Source organism: Myotis daubentonii, chromosome 1, assembly GCF_963259705.1.
Source record: "Myotis daubentonii chromosome 1, mMyoDau2.1, whole genome shotgun sequence".
Taxonomy (NCBI): domain Eukaryota; kingdom Metazoa; phylum Chordata; class Mammalia; order Chiroptera; family Vespertilionidae; genus Myotis; species Myotis daubentonii.
The window spans coordinates 48,011,782-48,034,718 of record NC_081840.1 but is presented as its reverse complement, the minus strand read 5'-3'; the positions used below and the strand labels follow the sequence as shown (position 1 = coordinate 48,034,718).

Here is a 22,937-nt window from a genome sequence, read left to right as displayed (position 1 = left end):
TAATGCCAACCCTTTTTAGAGAGGCCTTATCTAATGGCCTTGTTTAAAGACACCTTCCCCCCAATCCCAGGTAGTCTTTCCCTAGACCCTTGCTTGCATTTTTTTCTTTGCATTTATAACAGGATAGGTCTCTTCAGTCACTTGGTATACCAACCATCCATCCATCCAACCATCCAACCATTCAACCAGCCAGCCAACGACTATTTGAGCATTATATGCCAGTGGCTATGGTAGGCACAGTCTGTGCTGTCATGGAATTTCCATGAGGAAAGAAAAAGGTCGAGTAGAAACCTAAACAAATTATCGCAAGTGGGTCTGGGTAGAATGTTGTAAATGCTCTAAAGCAGTGTCATCTGGAGGTATTTTAAAATGCAGGTCCTGATTGGGTAGGTCTGGGCGGGGCCTGAGAGTCTGCATTTCTAACCAGCCCTGGGTGATGCCCATGCTGCCAGTTTGTAGATCACACTTGGAGAAGGAAGGTCTAAGCCTCCTGATGCATATGAGACGTGGCCTTGAGTGTGGCTCTTGGTGAACTGCCTGAGCTGTGTATCGGTAAAGCCGCCAAGAGGCCCAGCGGGGTTGTGTCTGGCTTCAGCGGCATGAGGCTGAGTGGTCTGGAACATGAGCCTGGCTGGAAAGTATGGGAGCCTGTTACTCACACCTGTGCCTGTGGGCTTGTGCCTCATGTTATTGTAGGTTGTGGTTTTGTCAATGAAATTCTACCTTAAATAATGTGCTTTTTAGATTTATGAGATGAAATCCTGTGGGGGTCTCTACAGTGTGGCTACTCCACACGTCAGTATTTCTGAAAAGACTGAAGGTGTTTTCTTTGTTCCTAAGAGTAGGCTGTGTCAGTCGGGCTAATGCGGCACTTCAGTGGGGTGTGGAGAAGAGAGACCATGCTGGCAGCTGCGAACTGACCACAGAAACCTCAGAGCAGGCAGAGTGAGGAGCCCAGGCACCCCTGCCAAAGAGGTGTGTTGAGTCCAGGCAGGGAACGGGCCTGGGGGGTTCTCCTGAGACACCTGTGTGTGGCTGCAGGCTCGCCCCGTGGCATTGCTGCCGTTAGACCTTTCAAACATCGGTTTCGGTTTTCACAAGAAGCCAACTGGAGTCTCCCCTTGAGTAGTTAATAGTTTTAACAGCCATTTACGGAGTACTTAAAACATACGAGGCACTGGGCAAAGTGCCTGACACAGGGTCTTGTGCTTTAAACCTCCCCATAGCCCATTAGGCAGGTTGTCACTGTTTTACAGAGGACGAGACTGAGGTCAGGGGTGAGGTAATTCACCCGGGGTCACACAGCAGGTACAGTCAGCGTCGGGGGTTCAGCCTGTCTGTCGGGCCCTGGGTGGCTGATTATTTCTGTTATTTCCGTCTGTCTCCACCCTCCACCCCCGTTTATACCCTGGGGTATGAGCCTTCCCTGTTGTGTCAACTCTAAAGTATTGTTTCTGTAGCGCTTTAGCCCCTTGAATTAAGGGACGAGCTTGGTCAATGTGGGCAAAGATGACCAGGGAAGAGAAAAGTGTGTGTTCATTTTGGAGGCCAACTTCTTACCCCAGCTCTGCTGCCCCAGCCAGCCTCCCAGGGACAGTTCTGCACGGGGACTGTGATTACTGCCGGTGGGGCCTGCGAGCCAGCTTGGTCCTCATCGCTGGGAGGCAGAAGCCGAGGGGTCCGGTTCATTCAGTGTGTTCTGAAAACCGTTTTATTTCTTTTTTTATTTTATGCTGTGATTTTTATATATATTTATTTATTTAAGTTATTTATTGTTTAAAGTGTTACATATAGTATTTACATATGTCTCCTTCTCCCCCCGCATTGACCTCTCAACAGCCATCCCCACCCCTAGAACAAGCCCCCACCCCCCCAGTGTCTGTGTCCATTGGTTACGCTTATATGCATGCATGCAAGTCCTTTGGTTGATCTCTTCCCCCTCCCCTGAAAGCTATTTTCTGGCCACTCTGTGGGATTTCTTTATCAAAGACAATCTCCAATAACCTCGCTGTGCTCAGGGTTATTTGGTCTATTCTGCATCAGATATGCTCTTCTCAGGGTTTTCAGTTAGGCTCCTCGATTTTGGCTTCATGTATATCCTGAGCCACTCTGCACCCAATGCAGAATCAAGGTGAACCCACCTAGCTAGGCTTCCGTGGCACGGCGTGCACTCTGATTCTTACGTTTTGGGCGACGACAGGAGCCATGCTATTCCACTGAATGCAAACTCTGTGTTACTAAATCCATGCCTGCACCTCCACAGTGGGATGGAATTAGATCTTAAAAGCAGCTCCTTTTTGCTTCTTCAGGCTTCAGAGGCTATGCTTGCTTTTCCACCCAGAGTCCAGGCTCCAAAGCTAGTGGGAATGGGAAACACCTCCCAGCTCCATGGTGTAGCACTTGTGCCTCAGTTTCTCATACAGGCACAACGACTAGTAGCTTCTCTTTTCTGGGCCCATTTTGTCAACAGTGAAAGGAGGGAGAATGCTAGTACTGGGCAGCGAGAGTTGTTTTAGATGCGATGCTTTTAGGGCACCGTGTACTCAGTTTGGCCACTGATTCTTCGTTCCACCTGTGTCCGGCTGAATTCCCTCCATTTGAGCTCTTTTCCCGTGTCTGAAGCCAATTTCTCCGTCTGTAGAAATGAACTCATTGAGGGCAAGGTTTATGTTTCATCCATCCTATATCCCAGGGCCTAGCCCTCAGCCTTGAGCTCAAATCTTTGTTAAATGAATGCAACAATGTAATTTCCCAACTATGTCATTTCCCTTCTTCCATTTGCTGACCTAAAGCTAGCTTAGCCTGGCCGGTGTGGCTCAATGGTTGACCATCGACCTATGAACCAGGAAGTCCCAATTTGGTTCCCAGTAAGGACACATATTCAGGTTGTGGGCTCAATCTCCAGTAGGGGGTATGCAGGAGGCAGCCGGTCAATGATTCTCTCTCATCATTGATCTCTCTGTCTCTCTCTCTCTGTCTGTCTGTCTGTCTCTCTCCCTCCCTCTTCCTCTCCCTCCCTCTCTCTCTCTCTCTTCCTCTCTGAAATCAATAAAAAATTAAAGTAAATCCAGCCTGTTTGAAGAGCCGTGGATTATAGGCACTGCTGGTGGGTCGCTGCACAAACACAGGGTGATCACAGTGGTCAAGTGACAAGTCTTCACAAGGAAGCCCACGGCAGGTGCTTCCTAGCCTCTTGTGGACGTCAGAACCCTTCCTCTCCGGGGCCTTCAGTTATCTGCAGTCAGGGGAGAAAAAGTACATTCCGTCCTATAACAAGTTTTCTTTGGATTTCTTTAAGATGTCTTTTTACTTTACAAAGTTACAGAAGGAAACGAAGGGAACGGATTTATAAAAAGGGAAGAAAGCAGTTTTCCTCATAATATTCTTCATGCTGCAACTTCTGCCAAAGGTTCAGCCTCTCGGCCTATGCTACAGGCCAGGCTTGGGACTGGCTCCTCTCATTGTACCAGATTGTATCTTTTTAAAAACAACCACAACGTGACACATTTTAGGGTGCCCGGGGACAGAGACACAGGCCGCTTCCCCCTTCCAATGCGTGGCTAAACAGTGTTCAGATACGGTCCTGCCAGCCTTGCTTGCAGAACTCTGTCCATCTCCGTCATTCAAAATGTCTCAACCCCAGAACCAGCACTGCTCACCGGGCAGCTGCGCTCAGTGCCAGTAAACTGGGATTCTGATCCATTGAATTCCTTGTCTGAAATTGTGCGTCCGTGGTGACATCCATTCACAGCTCTTTTCTCACTTGGGACCTGCAGAGGGAGGTTTCTCTTTGTTAAAAAAGAAAAGCTCAAAAAACATGATTTCTAATTGAAGGAATTTCTAGTCAGCTAGGAATTAGCCAGTTTCTATTTCTCCTCCTCACAGACAGAGCTCTTACCTGGCTCAAGAACAATAAACTATATTAATCCCATTTGTTTTTGCAGAGAAGGAAAAATATTTCCAAGATGGTATCAGAACTCCAAAAATAAAGCCTTCCTGACCCTTTGTGTGTGAGAAAGCATGCTTATTTTTTTATAAAATAAAATAATATAGTATAACAGTGTTCTGTGAAACATATTTAAGAAACTAATATCATAGACATTGATTCCATGCTAATATAAAAACCTATTCCATGTCGAAAGACTGCATATTATTTGTTTGCATTAATTGTTACATATGTTTTACATGAAAAGTTACATTACACACGTTTTCATTTTCTTGTTGCTAGCTGGGCTTCTTTTCCTCCCTCCCCTTGCTTTTTCTTTTGTTTTTGGTAATAATGCAGTGAGCATTTTTATAATACTTATTTGTAGGCCATGTGGGAATTTCTGTAGAATTTCAAGGTCCAAAGATATTACCTTTAAAAATCTACCTTTTAGGAGCGGATATAAATTATATTCCCAACAACTGTGTGGGGACCCTCACTAGCACAGACTGTTGTTAATCTATACAATTTTTGTTTCTTTGAAAACTAAATGAATATATACAGGCTTCTAAAAAATATGACCGTGCCAGGCCTGGAGTTCAGAGAGCTTCAGACAAAGTCTCTGACCAGCAGAGGTTGCCAGGACAACCTTTCTGGTCCTTTGGTTCAGCCTCCAAGACCTCATCACAAAGATTCCCTGGACTTGGACGGTTCTCTCTGAGGGCTCCTTGTCTCTGCTTCCCTCCTGGTCTTGTTTGTGCCCAGTGGTGCTGAGTTGTTGATAGATGCTCAGAGGCGGCCGCTTCTGTTCGAGCGCATGTGAGAGAGGAGATGTGGGTCAGGCCGGAGGCTGCTCCTTGCTGCCCATGGCAACCTTAGCCTCTCCTGCCGGTTCCCCTCCCTCCATTCTTGCTCAGAGGGAAGCTCTCTGGCACACTTGCTGTGGCCACGCTGGGCAGTCTGTGGCCGGGGTCTCCCAGGCACCCTGAATTTACTCTGTGACATTTGTCAGAAGCACATTTCTCCGAGTCAGAGTCATGGTCCCTCTCTGTCATTTGGCAGGCATCGGTGGCAGGTCTCGCATTTAACAAGAGAGGATGATGACAGGATGATAACAGGCTGATAAAATTCCCTGTGGGGTGAGCTTTGCCGACCTGCCCACCTTGGAACAGGCTTCCTCCGTGTGGCGGCCGGTGCCCTGTCTGGCAGGTTTCTGCATCCGAGTGCGCAGAACAGACCTCTGTGGGGGGCCAGACCATTTCTAGTGCAAGTCCTCAGTTGATCTGTGCTCTTTCCTTTAAAAGTCATGTTTTCTATCTCTGGATAGAGCTCCCGGGCAGCCTACCTGGTGGGCTTCAGTGTTGAGTAGATGCAACAAAATTTGTCAAAAGCAATCGCAGCCCTTTCCTCCTGGGTCAGCTTGGGGCTGCCTTGCCCTCCTTACCCTGGAACTGCTGAGAGTGCGGGTAGGGGTACACCCTGAGTGGAAACCCCACTCATTTCCAGCAAATGCTGATAAGAATGAAAACGTGGAAGCTCCAAAGAGGCCCTCCTCTAAAATAAACCATCTTGACAACAGCCACAGGGCTTGGCATGGGCCTCTGAGCGAGACCACATAGTAGTTAGGACAGTAGCTGTCTCCCCCAGATGTTTTGTTCAATGGAAATATTTGAACGATGAAAAAAAAATATTCCCAAACGCCCTTCTGAGAGCAGAGGCAATCAGTTAAGTGGCTGCTGCTATGTAGCTGGAGCACATCCCTGCACCCATGGACTGCATTTGGCAGCGTGTCTTTCAGCCAGCTGCGCGGCTCCCAGGAGACGAAAGGGCAATTGCATGAAGATGTTAGGGAAAGTAATGAGGTGGGAGGAGGGAGGGCGAGACCCTTGTGCGGCAGCTGAATTTCCAGGGCAGGGTTTGGGCTCTGCTGCCTTGAGTTCACGATCCAGCTGCTGCTGCTGCTTGGACCTGCTGTGGGGCGGATGACTCAGAAATCTGGAAGGTGGCCCTGGTGATTTCACTACTAGATCAGAGGCAGCACAAAAGCCCTCGGGGGTGGGCGTGGTTGCCGGGGAGAGTTTACTGATGAAGTGCATACGGATTTGGATGCTAGTGCTCTGGGACACTGGGATCTGCTAATTACTTCGTAACTTGGGACAGAGTTTATTTTTATTACTAAGAAAAGATTAGCGTTCTGATCCAAGTAAGTTCAGTCTGATACAGTGGGCATTTGTTTTGTGATTTACCTTTAGGGGTCCCTTGGTCAACAGACAAGGTTTTTCCAAGGGTGTCCTGAGGGATTCTGGGAGGTCAAGGGGCAGACTCTAGGCTCCACTAACCCCACTTCTCAAAGGGGATGAAAACCCCACTCATTTTCAAGTGAGGGAATTAAGGTCTGTATTCGTTTCTATTGGTATTGTCACAAATGACCACAAACCTAATGACTTAAAATACTACCAATCTATTGTCGTATAATTTTGTAGATTAGAAACCGGATAGGAGTCTCACTGGGTTAGAATCAAGGTGTGGGCAGGGCTGGGTTCCTTCTGGGGGCTCTGGACTATTTTTGTACAGGCCACCACGCCCCTGCTCATCAAAACTAGATCAGCTCCGTTGCCTAAACTTCCAATGGAGTCTCGGCTGAGCTCGGGGCAGGCGTCCTGTTGGCTTGAAGGTGAAAAAGAAGCACAGTCCGCTGGGTCTGTGAGTGGGTAGACCCTGACCAATGAGTTCTAGATGGGGAGCGGGGCCCCGCCTCATTCCACAGATGCTACCATGGAAAATGCTTTGCAAATTGAATCTGAATTTGTGTTGTTTTAAAATATTTTGAAATAGTTTTCATCTTACAGAAAAGTTGCAAGAATATGAAAAACTCCTCTATAGCCTGACCTAAATTTATCGATTGTTTGTTTTGCCACCTTTGCTTTATCATTCTCCATAGTATAGATGCTCTTTCCTGAACCATGTGAAAGTTACCCACACCATGCCCCTTTCCCTCTAACTACCTCAGCCTGTCTTTCCTGGGAACGAGAGCCGTCCTTTCATCACTACCGGTCATTTAGCAAAAACGGGACATATAGCATTGATGTGCTGTTATTGAATATGCACTTCATATCCAAATTTTGCTACTTAGCACAATGCTGTCCTTTCGAGCAGCTCTTCCCCCTAACCTAGGGTTCAGTCTCAGGTTTGCAAACTGGATCCAGGTGTCATGTCTCCTGAGTCTCTTTTACTTGGGAACAGTTCCTCGGCTTTTCTTCATCTTTCATGACGTTGACATTTTTGAAAAGTATAAGCCAGTCATTTCATAGCAATTTGGGTTTGTATGGTAATGCCTCACAATTAGATGTACTTTTTGTCTGGGATGTTATATAAATGATGATTTGCGTCTTTCTCTGCACATCACATCAGGAGACACGTGGCGTCATTTTGTGCCAGTATTGGTGATCCCAGCTTCGATCCTTTGGATGGTGTGGTGTTGAACGTGTATAATTTAACCTCTCTGTTGTAGAGGAGTTGAGTGTTTACAGTTGGGCATTTAAAGAAGACGACTTTCTCCGCCTTTACATTTTATGTCTAGTTTGCAAGTGCCTTTTGTATACGCAGGGATTTTGCTGAAGTGGGTACCCTTGTCCCGGGCAAGGTGGGCTCTTGGATATAGGCAGCAGGGCTACCATCCTCAGAGCCCACAGAGAGCTCATGTTCTGAGGTTGGAACAGAACATCATTTCTGCTCTTGCGGCTGGAGTAGCAAGCTCCATCCTGGAGACAGAAGCAAAACTGTCGTGTGAACAGTGGGTGTCCTCTGACTGCCTCGGACTGTCCTGGGGGCCCCTGAATTACGTAGGGGTGGAAGAGATAGACTAGGACCTGGAGACATCTCTTCCTTGCACACATCTGGCAGTTGCTGAAGACGCTGGTCCAGCTGCTGCCACTGCATTTCTCTTTTGAGGATCTCCTCCTCTGACATTGACTTGTTGGGCCCATTTGGTCAGCTCTGGTAATGTTTGTGTACCATGCTAGTAAGACCCAGGACGCTGCTCCTGCGCCAGCTCTGGGACTTCTTGTAGATTTCTCTCTCAGAATTTAGGAGGCTGTCGTGTGGGAAGGACGTGCTGCTTAGATCTCTAGAGATTTTCCGTTTAGTTGTGGTCAGTATTATCCTGGATTAAGGCTTCTCAGACCTCTTCCAGTTCAGGAACTGTTTTGCTGGACATTTGACCTTACCCCTAGAGCTGCTGTTCCCACTTGTCATTACAGAAGCCAACAAAATGACCACGTGCAATCCACTTTAGGGTGAGTAGGGGAAATGACACTCTCTGAAGATGAATAATACACATGATTACAAAAATGAAATAGTACTCATGAGCAATAGTAAATCTTGACAGACCTACCTGGTATGCTTTAAAAAGGTGGGAAACATAAAGGAGTCTGACATAGCCCCTGACCTCAAGGATATGGCCTTTCTTTTAAAGGGGCCGTTACTATTAAATTGATTTATGGGTTTGTTTCTCAAAAAAAATTTTTTTTTTGCTTTGTTCTGGGAAGTTGAAATGCCTGTGGGGGTTACTTGTGGGGGTTACCCCTGCATGACTGGGGGCATGTTTGGCTGTATCCTCAGAAGGATCGGCAGTGACAGCCGGCCTTGAGCACAGCCCAACGACAGCCGGTTGGGAAAATAAATATGCCTGGGCAAATGTTCCCAGAGCTTGTGCTTGTGCCTGAATTGGAGTAAAAGTTACAGGCAGCCTGAGGAACAGAAGATTTGGAGACACTCCATCTCCCCCAAAAGGATGTTAATAATTTAATTCCTTATCCTGCGCTGTGGTGTTAGCAGAAGCTTTTCAGGGTTGTGTATGGTCTTTGATTCTCAAAGGCACTGATATGTGTCACTAGCTCTTCTCCTCTGGAATTTTTGCTCAAGGAAGGGGCTTTGGCTCATGCATCACCTTTTTTGCATTGAGTCCTTGCTGCCTTGTACAAAAATGCTAGGGAAATGTGTCCTGGTGGGGTCATGGTGGAGAGCAGATGTTGGGGAGGGAGTGGGGAACGAGGCTGAAGTTGATAGAATAGGGCTAAGATGTCCTGGAAATGCAGAGAATAAGATTTAGAGAAGAGCTAAAATAAACTACAAGTAAAATGACAAACATACAGTGATGCCTCGTTTACTTCGTTGTCTTCTGGGCAGGAGGGATTCAGAATGAGTGAGTTTCCTAAGTTATTGCAGTTTTCCCCAATTACAGGCAAAACTATTTTCAGGTTTTTTTTGAAAAGGTCTGAAGTACGTTATGTACTTTCCCACTTTAAGAAGTAGCCGATGAATATCATAATTTTACCTCTTCCTGTGACTTAGAATTCTGGGGTGAAACAGTCACTGCTCTCCGGACTGTGAGGGGGCCTGGGCTGGGCCTCTGTCTGGCACGTTCTCCCTCCCTTGAGCCCCTCTCCTGTGCCCCGGGATCTCCTGCACCTGTGCTGTGCAGATGGTACCATGGCTTCAGCAGGACGAAGGTCCCCAGAGTATACCCACGAACCAGTTGATAGATGCTGCTCTCGCAGGGATTGCTCCCTCGATGACTTCAGGCATCTGGGCTTAATCATGGCTACTTGGTTTCTACTTGGCAGCCTCTTTTGGTGGCTGCTCTGAGCCCAGGTCTTAATGTATAGAGGTAGGACCGGATGATGGTACAGAGAGGCCAGTGCCATTGAAAGTGATTTTTATTTCTTTTTTTTGAGACAAGGAGCCACACATAGGAAGCATTAGGTGGTCAGGAGGCAGGAGAAAGCCTTGGCCAGAGCCTTTACTGGGTCTCCAGGGAGGGAAGGCAGGGCAGAGGAAATACAATTCCAGGGGGCTTTGGACTGGAGGTGTGGTCTCCAGGTGCCTGGCCCTGGGGTGGTTTAGGGCAGGGGATGTGAGGGCCTGGTGTGTGAGAGTTAGGTAAGGAGGTACTTGGGGGATGTAGACTCCAGATTGGTTGGCTTGTATATGAGAGTCGGGGTCCTGGCAGAGCCCTTGGTGCTCTCTAAGAACTGGCTCGTCCTGGGAGGGGCAGTCTCTCCCTGGGCAGGGACTGAAAGGCCCCCAAATACCAGAGTGTCAAGATGAGGTTTTTATTATTTTTATCTAAAGACGTCTCTTTTTGGTAATGACAAACGTGTTTTTTAAGGAAAAAAAAAAGCCTGATTTTCCTTAATACACCTTTAAAGGTTTTTAAATTGTTTCATATCTGGTCAAGTTGAGATTTTGAAGAACCTCATTTTTAATTTGTAATAAAGGTTTACCACTTGATTTTTTTTTAAAAAAAGTCAACAAATTGCAAGCACCTGTTAATAAAGGTCTTAAATATTAAAAAAAAAAAAAAAAGGATGAGAAAAGAAAATAGAGTTAATGTAATTGGCTCCGTGATGAATGGATGCTACATAGACAATTCCAGGATCGAAGACAACACAGTGAGAGCGGTGGCCTTGTGACTGTCTGAGTGCTTTGGGGTCATTCCCACCCTCAGCTCGAAGTCTGTGGTGCCTGGAGGCTCTGTGACAGTGGGAGCCTCTGACTCGGGGGTCTGTGGGGTCTTGCATCACAGCTGCTTCTGTGGAAGAGGTGTCTCCGCCGTCAGGGGAGGGAGCCTCCTGTTCTTGTTCTTGTTTGCGAGTGTGCTTTAAGATAGAGAAAGCTTTGACTCACGGAGGGAAAGGTAGCAAATACCCTGCCTCTCAGCGTCGCAGAAGGGGAGGCAGTGCTGGTGCGGAATGGGTTTCCCCTCCCCGTTTCTGGTGTGTTACGTATATAGTTCAATTTACTAAATGCCTAACACACAGTCATTTTACAAGCAAGCTAGGTTATTCAGGTGCAACTTAAAACTTTCATTTAGTACATAAGTAATACATGCTATTACAGATACTATAGAAAATTCCAGTCCATAAAAATTGCTCTTATAATCCTGCCATCTGGCAATATTCTCTTTTTAAAACAAATGAACTCTTCTATATGTAAGCTCCCTCTTTATTTTTTAAAACACTTTCTCCCATAGCTTCAAAATTTTCCCAAATTAAAAAATTCATGAATGAAAATGTGCAAATGAAGCTTTATTTTACATTGATGTATTCCAAATAGCTGCCTTCTGTTCTGGTGGAATTCCTGGAATCCCAGAGAACTTTGTAAAGTCTTAGGTCTCTCATGACCTTTGGGAGAGGATTCAAGGTGGTGCTTTGGGAGGCGTGTGAGAGCCCAGGCCCAGGTCCCACCGCCTTCCCTCTGTGTCGCACTGGAGACTCAGAGCGTTGGCGTGGCCTTCCTGGTAGGGGTTGAGGATTGGAAGGACTGGGAATCTGGAAACAACGACTTGAATTTGATTCGTGTGCCCTGCTGCCTGCTTTTTCGAGATGCCAAGCGGGATGTTTGTAGTTCCTAGCCGGAGAGCCAATAATGGGCATCAATCATGATCTGGGAAGTCTGGTCCCTGAGCAGCTGTTGGCCAGCTGCTGAGCTGGTAACTCAGTGAACAGATTCTCAGATGAAAGTGAACTTTCTGAGAGTCTTACATTGTCTCAGAAACAGCAGAGCCATACTTTCAGACAGTTGTCACATGGACCTACGTTCAGATCCTGCTTGGTCTATCTAATGGCTTTGTGCGTACAGACCAGTTGTAAGGCTTCTGAGCTTTAGTTTCCTCACCTCTAAAAAGCTGGTAATGTACCCACCTGGTAGAATTGCGAGGAGGGCATTAAATAGATAATGCAGACAAAGCACCCAGCACCATGCCCAGCTCATAATAATCATTCAACTTATTTATTGTCTCCTCACTATTACTATTTTTGAGTATGGGAGGGTTTGAGCAAGTTACTATCAGGAGTGAATCTGTTCTAAGCTTGCCTTATGAAAATGTCCCCCAAATCCATACTGTCCCACATAGTATGCTGGTGCAACACAGGGCAGGCTACGTCTAATGTAAGTAAATAGCACTGAGCCTGCTTGTCTAAGAGAAGGGAGGGTACTGGGGAAGAGGTTGTATTTAGATCTGTCTAAATTGGGGATGCAGCTCTCCTCTGCCCAGGTGATGCTAGGGTTCCTTTATTCCTAAGGGGACATGTGGCAAGAGGCCAAAAGACAGGAAACTAGCCAGTAGGTTTCCATGCACTGTTATCTTCAATGCATTTAGCGTCTTCAGTTATCCACAGGGTCCTAGACCCCTGAGCCGATGTGTTCCCTCGGAGTTCGGATGGTCGCAGTGCAGTCCCACCCTGGTCCTGCAGCCTTCCGCTTGGGGCTGACCCGCCCCAGGGCTGGGGTCCTGGGTTCGTGGTGAAATATAATTACAACCTCCACTTATGGCTGGACCTCAGCTGGCAGGGTCCTGGGCGGGTTAAACAGAAGCACGTGCCTCTCCAGCAGTAGATTAGGGAGATGTGTATTCCAGCAGGGGCTTTGTGCACATTAATTCTGAGAGCTGATGTCTGACTGAGAAGGACCGTGGGAGCTTAGTTAGAGAACAGGCTCTGCTCTGTTAACCGCTATTCCCTTAGGAAGGAGCGATCATTATCTGGCAGAGGTTCAGGCCCCACGGGGTCCTTTCTGGATGGTTCTCCTCCTTAAAAGGCATGTTTCCACAGATGAGATAAAATTATCAGTAACTTCTTATTGCTCCCAACTCATCCTCTCCCAGCTGAAAAATAAAATCTCAATCCATATTTCTTGCCTAGCCCAAGCTTTTGTCCCCTCCTTCCCAGCCTTAGCAGACAAGGATAAATGCATTCTTTAAAAAAGGAAGATGACAAAGGACACTCCGCTGAAAAGACATTGCCCTGCACCTGTCCCCTCCCCCCAACCCCCCACCCCACGCTTGTTCAATACTAGTAAGTGCTGAGTAGGGTCTAGCAGATTCACTCAAAGACAGTGGAACCGGCGATGTCAGCCCTTCCAGCCAGTCAGCTCCTCCTCCAAGCCTGACTCAGATGCATGCTCCCCTTCCCCAGTCACCCTCCCAGCTCAGCCCTCCTCGCTCTGTGCTCCCTGAAGGCTGTGCCTGGGTATGACCGGGAAGAGACTGTTACAGGCAAGTGCACTGGTGTGGCCTTGGAAGGCCTGGCACAGGCTTCGCCGCCTCCTAGCTGTGCGGCTCTGGGCTCGGGAGTCTGAATGTCTTCACTGCACTGGCAGTGACACTGTGCGGTGTCTTCTCAGTCTCCCAGATAGAACACTGAACTTCTGGAGGACAGGATGTTGTTCATCTGTCATTTCCAATCATTCCTTTCTTTTATACAATTACTCTCGTAGGACCCAAGAATAGAGAGATGAGCATGATACATTGTGGCACGTGGCAGGAATAACAAGCTGCCTCTCTCTCTCTCTCTCTCTCTCTCTCTCTCTCTCTCTCTCTCTCCACATACATAGGTGAGAAAGCTTTGGGTCTTTCTTCCCAGAGCATTCACTGGAGAGGAGCAGCACATGGACCCGGCTGCTGACTGCGACACTTGGGAAGCCAGTGTTAGGAAAGCTCTCCTGGGAAGGGCATTTCCAAGTTTAGGGAAAGGCAAGAACTCGCATGAGAATTGCTGCCCTCTGCCAGCTAAGACCAGGGGAATGAGCCAGGGAGAGAAGGGGTTAGGGCAGACAACTTGCAATGAGATGGGTAGAAATTGGGAGCAAAAGGCTGAATACATGGGACAGCATTCGAAGTGCCTTGTTAAATGATAGCGGATATAGTGAAATTTGAAATGCTGGTATTTCCAATGGGCCCAGCTCTATCACCTCTCCTGCCTGGAGAGAGTCACTTACTGTCTTTTCCCCGAAGGACCACATTCCACTTGATCCCTTTTATTAACAAAATTGTTACTTTGCAGCCAGGTGGGTGTGGCCAGAGAGCCCTTTCAAGATTGGGGCCTGAGGCATCAGGCCAGTTAATTGCATGCTTGCCTTTTGGCTTCTTTCCAGTCTTTCATCATGGATGACCCCTTATCTATAATTTTTAGACCCCCCCCACCACCATCTCCCGAAAAAAAATCTGCTTTGCCTCTTTGTGTGTTTTATGAGCAAAGTAGACTATGATCATGACGTATGCACTGGCTTTGGAAAACAATTATAGTGCATGAGGAGGGTCAGGATGGATTCTACGAAAGCTGTTAGCCTGCAGGCTTTGACTGGGCATTGTCTTCTTGACTCTCTATCTCCATGGATATCTTCCACAGCAGCTGGCTTTATCTGTCTTCACAGAGAATGGAGATATATACACTGAGTGGCCAGATTATTATGACCACCTGACGTTTGTAGGCAAATTAGCTATAATTTCACGCTGAAGTTGCTAGAGGGCCAGGCCATTATAAATAGGGAAGCAGGTTGTTTACCGTGACAGTAGAAGTGATTTTTTTCTGAAAATATGGGTAAACAATGCTATTTAACAGCCTTTGAACTTGAGATATATTTGAATGTGAGTGCCAGATTATCATGACCACCCCATCAGTACTTCGTTGGGCCACCTTTTGCCTTCAATACTGCAGCAATTCTTCTTGGCATTGACTCCATGAGATGTTGAAAGGTGATGTGGGGAATCTGACACCATGCCTGATGAATAGCACTGTCCAGTTCTGTGAGATTTGATGTGGAACCAGCTGCCTGATGGCTCTTTTAACTTCGTCTCACAAATTCTCGATTGGATTGAGATCTGGTGATTGTGGGGGCCACCTAAGCAAGGTAAAGTCTCCCTCATATTCTTGAAACCACTCCTGCACAATACGAGCACTGTGGCATGGCGCATTGTCTTGTTGGAAGAAGCCATCTCCATTGGGATACACCATCAACATGATAGGATGAACCTGATCAGCAATGATACTTTGGTATGTTGTGCTATTCAGACGTTCTTGTACATAATTAAAGGGCCCAAATCATGCCAGGAAAACATGCCCCAAACCATAACACTGCCCCCACCAGCTTGAAGGGTTGTACTCATGCATGTGGGGTGCATGCTTTCATGCTGTTTCCGCCAAATTCTCACTCTGCCATCTGCATGATGCAACTGGAAACGTGATTCATCGGACCACATGACTTTTTTCCAATGCTCGACTGTCCAATCCTTGTGTTCCTGTGCGAATTTGAGACGTTTTATCTTGGTAACTGCAGACAGCAAAGGTGTTCGAACAGGCCTTCATTTCCATATCCCATACGATGCAGTCAGTGTATGGCTAATTTGCCTACAAATACCAGGTGGTCATAGTAATCTGGCCACTCAGTGTGTGTGTGTGTGTGTGTGTGTGTGTGTATCCCACATTCAAAGACTGTTAAATCACGTTGTTTACCCATATCTTCAGAAAAAAATCACTTCTACTGTCGTGGTAAACAGCCTGCTTCCCTATTTGTAATAGTCTGGTCCTCTAGCAACTTCAGTATGAAATTATAGCTAATTTGCCTACAAACGTCAGGTGGTCAAAATAATCTGGCCACTCAGTGTGTATCCTGGGGTGAGGTGTGCTGGAGGCCTGCATCTCTGAATGCCTGCTTGACTGTGGTTCATAATCTGGCTGCACCCCAGAACCACCTGTATAGCTTAAAAAGAAATTATAGGCGACCCCACTCCTAAGACCTGGCTTACTAGGTTTGAGATAAGGAGAGGAGTTTTTATTGTTAAAGAGCCCCATGTGTGACTAGGATGGTCAGTCGGGACTGAGCACCATTGGCCCTCCTCACTTTCACGGCTCAGAGAAGGCCACAGGCCCAGCAACATGGGCATTCGCTGGCAGCACGTTCAAAGTGCAGCCTTTCCGTCTTCGCCCGCAGGTCCCTGCACCGGAACCTGCTGTTATCAAAGTTTGAGAAGCCCCACTCCCATAGAATATACAGTATGATTAGTGCTCGCTTGTTCCTGGAAATGGAATATTGACTCTACACATGCACATAGTTAGCTGACCAATGCCTTCGCTCTTATGGAATGAGCTGTAATTGGCATATGTCCAATTTTTTAGGAATTATATGTGAATCACCTTTTAGGACTGATTGCCTTTTACTTTCAGTTGCTTTACCTTCTGTTGTTCAGTGCACACATACACTTTATCTGTGAGATGGACTGTGCTCTGTAGCCAAACAAGGAGGGTTTTTGTGTTCTGCCTTTATTCTCCCTGCCTCTGTTCCCCTGTTCCTTGTGCTGTGAGCAGCCTCTGGCTGTGTCTTCCTCTCCCAGAGGAAGGTGATTTGCTCCTACTTCCGGTTATGATCTCCCCTTAGTGCATGGCTGTTATAGTACTTGCCCCAGCATGCTGGAATTCTTGTTTACATTTCTGTGGGAATGAGACCCTTATTTTATTCTGTAGCTGCATTTCCTGTGTCTAGGCCACACTTGATGCGTAGTAGAGATTTGATAAACGTTCACTGGGGGAATGAATGAGTGAGTGGCATCAGTGATCCAGGGCTCCCAGCTTCCTCCTCTGAGGGTGGATAACATCAGTGCATTTAATTTTCTCCATTACTCCCTCCCCAACGTATCTGGGGGTGGAGAGCAAGGGTCACTTCATTTTCTATTGAAAATTGGACTCTAGAGGTGAAACAAAATGAGACTGAATGGATGGACCTTTAACTAGAGTGTTGGGATGGCCATTTGGAACATCTCTGGGTGGCTTGTATGCCTGTTCAGGTCCAGAAGTATCTTTGGTTGATGACATCTGAAAATGGTTCCTCAGAGTTCCGTCCTCATGTCACAGCCCCCAGGATTGACCTAGCCGTGGGTCACTCAGGGACAGCAAGATCCTTGTTTCCCTGTGGATAGTTTTATGCTGAGGGACTCCACAGTCAAGTTAATATACCTTTAAGCAGTTCATAATTGAGATGACACATTTACTGTTTACTTGTAAAAAAGGGTATGCGTTCCAGTGCCATCTAAGTTCTATTCTTGGTGGTGGGGTTGTGGGTACTTGCCCTGCTATCCACCACATTTTGGCCTGTCTGGCCTGATACCCAAGCCTGGATGCCTTTTCACTTTGCTGTTTGAAAACTAAGTAAAACCCCAAGCGACCTGTCTTAATTGGGAAATTTAAAGCCTAGAATTTTATACCTGTTAAAAATATAAATAAGAATTTATTTTTGTTTTTAAAGTAAATGCTCTAGTTCTTCCATCTAACCTGGACTTGCTTTCCTAAATATCTCTAGTGTAGGCTTATGATTTTTGTTTGAATTTCTTTGGCACAGTGGAGCAGCCGCTAGCATCACCCACTGGCCCAGTCTGAGAGATTATGTTAAGACTTTGTGTCTGTGAGGTGATGTAAAGTCTCGCAGGCTCTTTATCTTTATGCCACCTGTATAAATGGTATAAATTACACTACCATGGATAAATCTGGCATGGTGGAAATGACCAATAGGCATCTTTGGCTTTCCAAGGGATAATGTGAAGTGGTGATACTGAGTAAAATTACTATGAAGAATAAATACTACAAGGTGAAACCTCAAAACTGTCTCAAAAATACTTCCTTTATCCAGTCTCATTGTGGCATGAAGTATTTCAAATTGAATAAACGTACCAGATGACAGATTTTTACTCTTAAAAGTCTTTCAACTAATTTCATTTAAACCATTTTAGAAATCTGTCTAAATATTTCTTGTTTCTTTGTTTCAAAGAGTGCACTAGAGCCATGTTTTCCCACATAGTTTAGGAACATCAGCATTCCACGCTACTGTGGCACACTGAGTGATTTGAGTAGAACTGTTTGATCCTACAAAGCATGGCCCCAGACCTCTTGGGCAGTTTTAGTGCTGAATGTTTGAGTTCTTTAAAGCTCCCTTGTGCCAACCTGCCTGTCCTTTCTTGCCTCCTTAGTGGCATATTATTTGGCAGATGGGCCACTTGGCAAGGTTTTTTGGAATTAGGCAAATGCAATGATCAGAAGATTTGGGTTTAGGCAAGAGGGACCGGCGTTCATAGCAAAGAATGGGGGCTGTTGGGCAATGCCTTCATCTGCCAGAAGAAAATTTAAAAAATATGTTTCTGGATTGGTTGGTGGTGTGCCCTGCAGAGCTGAGATTGCCACATGTCTGACCTGATTCCAAGTCTCTCTCACAGGAGTGTGAGGTAGCTCCAGGTGTCAAATGACCCCAGCACCTGGTGAAATGTTTTCCACGAAACTTGCTTACTTTTCTTAGTTTACATCTTTTTGTGGATCAGTATTAGTCAGCAATCCATTACATTTTAGGAAGGGGGGCAGGGAGTATGTGAAAGGCATGAAAAATTGTTAAAAGAAATTTGGCAAAACTACTAAAGGAATTGGTTTACTCTGGAGAGAGCTGGGTGAGGATTATAGTTAAACAGAGGAGAGCTCTGATGATGGAATGCAGTGGAGTCTAAAGTCATTGGTGATTAAATGACCAGTGAAAGACCAAGAGGATTTGATCTTGGCTATAGTATTTATTAAGACAGAACTGCAGACATGCCATGTTGACTTCATGGAAGATACTAGGAATAACTCAACACTTTCTTTTTTTTCCCCTAGAGCTACATTTCTAGTTGCAATCTGATCTTTCTGTTCCCTGGGACATTATTTATTACAAAGAATTGAACAGAGAAATGGCCTGGCTATAATTTGAAACCAGGCTTCCTTTAAGCAAATATATTTTGAAATTGAGAAAAAGGTGGTGCAAATGTGCCAGCTGATTAGGTGTAATTTGCCATAATTTGCCATTCCTTAAACATTCTTTTCTTGAAAATTCTTTCAAAATTTCAATGCGGGCGAGAAGAAGAGGAGTGAATGTCTAAAATGGATGGTGGCCATTGGTGGTTTTTTTTCAGGTCTAAAGTGATGCAACAGGACTTTCCTGGCCAAAAGGGCTCCACAGGCCACTGTGGGGCACACATATCCATTGTCTTCAATGTGCTCAGTGTATAGGGAGGCATTGTGTATGTGTGTGTGTGTGTGGGGGGGGGGGGGGGGCTCCATACCACGGAACAAGAGGATACCTTTGTCACGGATTTAAAATGCTTAAGCAGGGTCCCCGTTGGGCAAGGGCAGTACTTGCCTCTGGACTCCTGGTGCCCAAACAGAGCCAGCTCATAGTAAGTAGCCTCACTCATAAAGAAGGCAAGGGAAGAGAGATTTCATTAAAACAAAATGCCCTTAGAAATGGCCAAGAAAGACCCGGTATATCTGTGGTGGCAATCTGCAGCGCCATCAGTACTCACTTGGACTTGGGCACAATGTGAAATTCCTTCTTGAGGGAGTGCTGTTGGGAAAGGAATTTTTGCCTCAATTGAGTAACTTTTCCCTGCTATTTAATATGCATACTCTTCTGGAGCAGTTAAAGATGTAGAAGAAAGGCAGCATTGTTAAGACAGTTCTCCCAGGCCGCTCTTGGCCATCTTTTCTGAACGTGCAGGCCCTGCCACAGTCCATATATCAACATGAATTTGATGTTCAGAATTTGGTAACTGAGGGGGCTTGCCGTCTTGCCAGAGCACTTCTCTTCCTAACAGTGCCACTGAAAAAGGCTTTTTGTGCAAATTTGGGTTTAGAAATATTCTGCTTAACGGGGCAGTGTGCTAGGGGGCATGTTATAGACCACCCACGTGAGCACAGGACAATGATGGTTTTCAAAAGGGTGAAGGAGTCTAGGACAGGTAAGCCTCCCTCTGTGCATTTTTTAAGAAAAGGAGGAGCTTGGCTGAAAGTAGTGGGTTGAGCCATCTATGGGCACACTCAGAGCTGTACAAGTCTCAGGGCTATACAAGTCCCTTTTGCTCCCCTAGCTCCTGAGTGGGTCGCATGTGTCTCTCTTTGCCTGGATTTGTCAAGCAAGCCTTCAGCTGAGGCCACGGGGAAGGCTTGGGTAGAAATCCATGACTGGCCACTGAGAACGCCCAGCAGTTCCATCCTCCCTAGGCTTGTGCTGAAGGGGCCTCCCACGAGGCTGCTGGAAAGCACCCTTTGCTGTTTGAGTGGCTCTAGCAGCAATGAATCTTGCACTCACACTGCCTTGGGAAAAGCTGATTCTTGGTTAGAACTTTTCACGATTCCGTCATCCTCTGAAGAGCTAGGCCACCTGCTAGGGGCAGGACATCTGAATGGCAGAAGTGACCGCAGTTATACTCAGGAAGGAAGGGGCACCATTGTGGGATCCATCCATACTGATGTGAGTGAGCCCCTGGAGGTTCTTTAACTGGACGTGGTTATATGCCAGCAGGATTTAGAAATGGTAGATGATTGTAATGCTGTGCCTAGTGATTTTTTTCATAGCCTTAATTTTTAAAAAATCTATTTTGAAGAATCTCATAAGCCTTATGCCTAACTTTTGACATGAATGGGCATTATTTCCATGGAGGGCAAGTACTAAAACACTAGCTGAAAAACAATCAAGCATAGCTTGGGCAAAGTAGGGTCAGTAGGGCATGGCATGTGGCATGGCTGTGTGATTTGTATTGCTCTGTTCGTCTGTGCTTTTGATGGGCCTGGTGGGAGGCCCAGTGACTGCTGGTCTAATCCATGAATTGGAAGGCACGGCTACTACTTTCTGCAGCTGAATAAAGCTGCGCAGACTTTGGGGGCCTAGTCCCCTTGGTAAGGCTGCTACTTCCTTATTTTTTTTAAAGACAAAATAAGCACTGTTTTTCTAGGAAAAGGCATGGTAGCTTGAATTTACTAAGTTTGACAGCTTTTCTTAAATGCCTTCAAAACAAGGAGTTGCCAAAAACAAATACTTGAATTGCTGGCTTCCTCTTGAAAGGATATGAAATTAGTTTTGGGGCTTTGAAGTTTCTAGGGAGGAAGCCTGCCTTTGTGACATAACGGGAAAAGCAGTGGGTAGGGAGTCAGCCAGGATAGCAAGCCCGTGCTACCCACTGGTGCCTGAGGTTGGACAGCTCGCTCTAGGCTCTAAGTGTCAGGTTCATTGACAGAAGCACCCGGCCTGGTGATCTGTGGGCTCCCCTTAATTAAACCAGAGGTGGGGGATGTCCAGCCTAAAAAATCATTTGGTCTGGCCTTGCCAAGGCATTAGGGGTGGATTAATTACGTGTCTGACCAAATAAAGCTGGCTTATTTTAAAGCTGATAATTTTGTATGGCCTGTTGTATGATGTTATAAATGGCCCTTAGCAGAGAAAAAGTCCCCCACTCCTGCTAAACCATGAATTTCAGAAAGGAATCAGATACTGCACTTTCCATCTGAAGTTGGTAATCACCACTCTGTTGATCCATAAAAACTCACGTTGTATCTTCTGTTGCTTGGCTTCTGGCCCAGCTGGAGGAGAAAGCAGAGGATGTTATCTGTAGCTCTAGATCCAGGTTTGGAGTTGGAACTTGGAAATTTGAATGCACAGGCAGGCTGTGAGAATTGCCACTTGCAAAAATGTTAGTCAGTGTGAAATATACAGGCTGGGTGGTAAATGGTCTTGGACTTCCCTGCTTGCCCTGTCCCCTCTGTTATCTGTGTCTGAGTTTGTTTTATTTATTCACTTGTTGCTTTCTGTTTTATAGCTCACATAATGAGTGAAATCATGTGGTCCTTGTCCTTTTCCATCTGACTTACTTCATTTGGACTCTAAAGGTCCACCCATGTTGTTGCAAATGTCAATATTTCATCCTTTCTTATGGCTGAGTAGTGTTCCATTGCATATATGTACCACAGCTTCTTTATCCAATCATCCATCCAAGGACACTGAGGTTGTTTCCATGTCTTAGCTACTGTGAATAATGTTGTCATGAACATAGGAGTACATATATTTTTACAAATGAATGGTTTCAGATTTTTCAGATAGAGACTCAGAAGGAGGGTAGCTCTAGTCTTAATTTTTTTCAGGAGCCTCCATACTGTTTTCCATAATGGTTGTGCCAGCTCACATTCCTACCAGCAGTGTCTGAGGGTGCCTTTTGGACTCCTGTTTTTGTCACCTCTGCCTCCCTTCCTTACTCTTGTACGTTTGGTAACAACATTGAGGCTAATCCTTTCATTTTCCCTGTCATAGAACCCAGAGATGGATTGAAGAAAAACAATTTGGTGAAGCCCGGGAGGTTTTCACTTTACAGCTCTGTTTGCTGTGTTTTCAGACACCACTTAAGTAGCTGCTCACTCTTCCAAGGCCCAGTGTGTCTTACCTCACGGTCTGGCCACTTCTATCCATATTGTCTTCCATCCACGTGGCCAGTGTTTGAGCTCTGCTGCAACAGAGATAACAGACTCCCTTGATACCCATTTAAAATGTGTTATTTTTTAAATTTCAGAAGTAACATCTGTTTATTGTAGATAATCTGCAAGATGTAGAAAAATATAGAGAAAAGAATAAAAATCACCCACTGATAGTAAAGCAGAGGGGCTGACCCTCCTAGGAGCTGGCCTGCATTCTGTTAGCAGCACTGAGATTCGGACTAGTCCCCCACAGACACAGGGATCAACAGGGGCTTAGGCTCATATCTCGATATGGTTTGTGTTTAATCTACATTGAGCTTGAATCCTTCTGTCACTGAAACTTTCACTATTGACTTCTCTGTTTAACCCAAATGTGTGTTTATACATTAAGAGGCTTTTTTAAGTGTGATCAGTGGATTCACTCACTACCACTGCCCTTTAAAGCTTCTTGGGCAAGTGATTTTCTTTCTGTGGAGTGAAAGGGAAAGTACACTGCCTGCCCTTCTCCTCAGCCTTCCCTCCGTGGAAATTCCCAGGCAGCCCAGTGGCCATGTGCGTGCACCCTTGGCTATGCTCTGTGGAGCTCCATCGTGTGCCTTGCCCTGTTTCCTCTCTTGGCTCTTCTCCAGTTGGGGCCTTCCTGGAAGGGTTTTTCCTGCTCGGAATTTATTTTCATCTTCTTTTATTGGTTCCTTCTCCTCTGTCCTGTGAGCGTGTCCGAGAACAAGGACTGAGTCAGGAAGTCTTACCCAACTCCCAGGAGCAGATGTCTTCTTGTGGCTGGGCTCATACCACTCCCCCCCAGTTTCTTTCTCTTTCTCTCTCTCTCTCTCTCTCTCTCTCTCTCTCTCTCTCTCTCTCTCTCTTTAAAATATATTTTCTATTGATTTCGGAGAGGGAGAGAAAGGTAGAAACATCAGTGA

General features: G+C 46.0%; 1 protein-coding gene across 9 annotated transcripts in view; it reads left to right on the top strand.

The window, feature by feature from the left end:
- Positions 1–22,937, top strand: part of TLN2 (talin 2) — a 421,164-nt gene that overhangs the window by 79,516 nt on the left and 318,711 nt on the right. The gene's annotated exons all lie outside the window — the stretch shown is intronic.